The sequence below is a fragment of the Tachyglossus aculeatus genome, chromosome 13 (genome assembly GCF_015852505.1).
Source record: "Tachyglossus aculeatus isolate mTacAcu1 chromosome 13, mTacAcu1.pri, whole genome shotgun sequence".
Classification (NCBI taxonomy): Eukaryota; Metazoa; Chordata; class Mammalia; order Monotremata; family Tachyglossidae; genus Tachyglossus; species Tachyglossus aculeatus.
In genome coordinates this window covers 20,970,807-20,975,532 of record NC_052078.1, presented here as the reverse complement: position 1 = coordinate 20,975,532, position 4,726 = coordinate 20,970,807, and the positions used below count along the sequence as shown (strand labels likewise).

At 47.0% G+C, this 4,726-nt stretch overlaps 1 non-coding gene across 1 annotated transcript; it reads left to right on the top strand.

The window, feature by feature from the left end:
* The first annotated feature begins 3,072 nt into the window (after positions 1-3,072).
* TRNAN-GUU lies at positions 3,073-3,146 on the top strand. Its single transcript has one exon. It is a non-coding gene; the product is annotated as a tRNA-Asn (tRNA).
* Positions 3,147-4,726: the final 1,580 nt, after the last annotated feature.

The window sequence follows — 4,726 nt, the reverse complement described above, 5'->3', positions numbered from 1 at the left end:
AACTTCTCTGTGCCTCAGTTTCCTCAACCGTAAAGTGGGATTAAATACCCGTTCTCCCCCCTACTTAGACTGTGAGCCCTGTGCGAGTCAGGGATTGTGTCTGACCTAATTAGCATGTATCTACCCCAGCGCCTAGATTTATTTTATTTTGTTAGTATGTTTGGTTTTGTTCTCTGTCTCCCCCTTTCAGACTGTGAGCCCACTTTTGGGTAGGGACTGTCTCTATATGTTGCCAACTTGTACTTCCCAAGCGCTTAGTATAGTGCTCTGCACACAGTAAGCGCTCAATAAATACGATTGATGATGATGATGATGATGACACATAGTAAGTGCTTAATACCATTTTTGTTTTAAAAAGGTCATCTTCCCAGACCAATTACCACTTTTCCTCATCTCCCAGTCCCCTCTGCGTCACCCCGACTTAGTCCCTTTGCTCTCCCTCCCATGCCACATCACTTATGTATATATCTGTCATTTTATTTATTTATATTGATGTCTGTCTCCCTTTCCCAGACTGTGAACTCGTTGAGGACAGGGACTGTCTCTCTTTATTGCTGTATTGTACTTTCCCAAGTGCTTGGTACAGTGCTCTGCACACAGTAAATGCTCAATAACTACAATTGAGTAAATGAATCTTGCTAGCCTCCTCTGGGAAGGGCAGCCCGGAACCCGGGTCTGGAGGGCGAATTGTTCCCCTAGTTTCCGGGGAGAAGGAAGGAGGGGGGATAACATGGGGAAGAAGGGAGCAAAGGCCTCCCACTAAGCCTTCCGTCTCGCACTTGAAGGCGGGAGGCTTAGAGCGGATCTAGTCCCCGTTGCCATGGGAACCCCGGCTGGGGGGCTCTGGGCCGAATCGCTCGTTTATTACGTGGGATTGATCAGCACCACACGCAGCGGGGAAGGGGGGCTCAGGAGATGCTCCAGGTCGCTCCCATCGGCAAAGCCCCTGCCTTTGGCCGGGACTTCACGGGAAATAGGGGCTCAGTGGGCACCACCCATGAACTGGGGCTGGGAGGGTTTGGGTTGACATGCACAAGGCCTGAGAGTTGACCAGTGTGTGCACCACAGGCATATGCGTTTGTCTTGTTTTGTGAAGGCGAACGTGTGCTCTGTACACCATGGACATCACATATGCCCAGGGGTATATGATAATAATAATAATTTTGGTATCTGTTAAGCGCTATGTGCAAAGCACTGTTCTAAGCGCTGGGGAGGATACAAGGTGATCAGGTTGTCCCACGTGGGGCTCACACTCTTAACCCCCATTTTACAGATGAGGCAACTGAGGCACAGAGAAGTGACTTGCCCAAGGTCACACAGCTGACAAGCGGCAGAGCCAGCTGGGGCACGCCCACACGCTGTGCGCCTGTGTCCGTGTGCGTCTCTAGGTGTGGGTGTGAATGTGTGTATGAGGGAACCTACTATTCATTCAATTGCATTTATTGAACACTTACTGTTCAGAGCACTGTACTAAGCGCTTGGAAAGTACAATTTGGCAACAGAGACAATCCCTACCCAACAAGTCTAGAAGACAGTCAACAAAACAATTAGACAGGCATCACTATAAATACAATTATAGATGTGTGGGGCCTGGATGAACACTATGCAAGCTCTCTGGGGGCTGGGAATGTCACTGTTGACTGTTGAACTGTACTTTCCTAAGCGCTTAGCGCAGTGCTCTGTACACAGCACTCAATGAATATGACTGAAATAAATATAATAATGAAATGAATATTAATGAAATTAATGAAATGAATATAATAATGATGATGATGGCATTTGTTAAGCGCATACTATGTGCCAATCAGTGTTCTAAGCGCTGGGGTAGATACAAGGTAAGCAGGTTGTCCCACTGGGGCTCACAGTTTTAATTGCCATTTTACAGATGAGGTAACTGAGGTCCAGAGATGTGAACTGACTTGCCCAAGGCCACACAGTAGACAAGTGGCATAGTCGGGATTAGAACCCACAACCTCTGACTCCCAAGCCTGGGCTCTTTCCACTAAGCCACTCTGCTGTGGTTGCTGCATGCATGAGATTGCGTGCAAGCGCCTTATGGTTGTGCTGCATGTAGGAGATTGCGTGAGTGCATTATGGTCTTGCTGCATTCAGGAGATTGCGTGAGTGCATTATGGTCTTGCTGCATTCAGGAGATTGCGTGAGTGCATTATCTTGTAGACTGTGAGCCAGTTGTTGGGTAGGGACTGTCTCTAATAACAATAATAATTATAATAATAATGATGGCATTTGTTAAGTGCTTACTATGTGCCAAGCACTGTTCTAAGTGCTGGGGGGATATATGGTAATCAGGTTGTCCCACGTGGGGCTCACAATCTTAATATCCATTTTACAGATGAGGTAACTGAGGCCCAGAGAAGTTAAGTGACTTGCCCAAAGTCACACAGCTGATACGTGGCAGAGCTGGGATTAGAACCCATGACCTTTGACTCCCAAGCCCGGGCTCTTTCCACTGAGCCACGCTGCTTCTCTATATGTTGCCGGATTTGTACATTCCAAGCGCTTAGTACAGTCTCTGCACACGGTAAATGCTCAGTATGAATGAATGAATTATGGTTGCGCCACAGGTTGCGTGAGCGCTTTGTGGTTGTGTGTGGTGAGGGAATGGAGAGGATAATGATAATGCTGGCATTTGTTGAGCACTTACTATGTGCCAAGCACTGTTCAAAGCGCGTGGGGGGGGGGGGGGGGATACAAGGTAATCAGGTTGTCCCAAGTGGGACACACAGTCTTAATCCCCATTTTACAGATGAGGTAACTGAGACCCAGAGAAGTTAAGTGACTTGCCCAAAGTCACACAGCGAATTGGCAGGGACGGGATTTGAACCCATGACCTTTGACTCCCAAGCCCGGGCTCTTTCCACTGAGCCACGCTGCTTCTCTATATGTCGCCGATTTGTGCTTTCCAAGCGCTTAGTACAGTCTCTGCACGCAGTAAATGCTCAGTATGAATGAATGAATTATGGTTGTGCCATAGGAGATTGCGTGAGCGCTTTGTGGTTGTGTGTGGTGAGGGAATGGAGAGGATAATAGAGGTCTCTGTGGATAATGGAGGTCTCTGTGGCGCAATCAGTTAGCGCGTTTGGCTGTTAACCAAAAGGTTGGTGGTTTGAGCCCACCCTGGGACGTTCAGATTTTCAAGCGCTTAGCACAGTGCTCTACACACAGTAAGTGCTCAATAAATATGATTGATTGATAATGATAACGATGGCATTTGTTGAGTGCTCAACAAAAGCATTAGTATTTGCTAATACTTTTTGCTAATAAATACTAACAAATACTAATGCTATCATTATTATTATCAATCATATTTATTGAGCGCTTACTGTGTGCCAAGCACTGTTCAAAGCGGTAATCAGGTTGTCCCACATGGGGCTCACAGTCTTAACCCCCATTTTACAGATGCGGTAACTGAGACCCAGAGAAGTGAATAATAATAATAATAATGATGGCATTTATTAAGGGCTTACTACGTGCAAAGCATTGTTCTAAGCGCTGGGGGGGGATACAAGGTAATCAGGTTGTCCCACGTGGGGCTCACAGTCAATCCCCATTTCACAGATGAGGGAACTGAGGCCCAGAGAAGTGAAGCGACTTGCCCAAAGTCACACAGCCGACAATGGGCAGAGCTGGGATTCAAACCCATGACCCCCGACTCCAAAGCCACGCTGCTTCTCTAAGTGAAGTGACTTGCTCGAAGTCACACCGCTGACAATTGGCGGGGGGGCGGGATTTGAACCCATGACCTCTGACTCCCAAGCCTGCGGGAGGTGCTGAGGAAAGGGTTGAGGTGAAGCCAGGCCGCCGCCTCCCTGAGGAAAATCCTGCCGCGCCCTGGGTCATCATCATCATCATCATCAATCGTATTTATTGAGCGCTTACTGTGTGCAGAGCACTGTACTAAGCGCTTGGGAAGTCCAAGTTGGCAACATATAGAGACAGTTCCTACCCAACAGTGGGCTCCCAGTCTAAAAGGGGGAGACAGAGAACAAAACCAAACATACTAACAAAATAAAATAAATAGAATAGATATGTACAAGTAAAATAAATAAATATTCACTTCTCTGTGCCTCAGTTCCCTCATCTGTGAACTGGGGATCAAGAATGTGATCCCCGAGTGGGACAATCTAATAACCCTGTATCTATCCCAGCGCTTAGAACAGCGCTTGGCACGTAGGAAGAGTTTAACAAATACCAACATTATTATTAAGTCACTTCACTTCTCCGGGCCTCAGTTCCCTGATCTTCAATGTCCTGTTCCTCCTTTGGCTTTTTCTGAAGCAGCGTGGCTCAGTGGAAGGAGCCCGGGCTTTGGAGTCAGAGGTCATGGGTTCAAATCCCGGCTTCACCAACTGTCAACTGTGTGACTTTGGGCAAGTCACTTCACTTTTCTGGGCCGCAGTTACCTCATCTGTAAAATGGGGATTAAGATTGTGAGCCCCATCATCATCATCATCAATCGTATTTATGGAGCGCTTACTATGTGCAGAGCACTGTACTAAGCGCTTGGGAAGTCCAAGTCGGCAACATATAGAGACAGTCCCTACCCAACAGTGGTCTCGCAGTCTAAAAGGGGGAGACAGAGAACAAAACCAAACATACTAACAAAATAAAATAAATAGACTAGATACGTACAAGTAAAATAAATATTTATTCACTTCTCTGTGCCTCAGTTCCCTCATCTGTGAACTGGGGATCAAGAATGTGA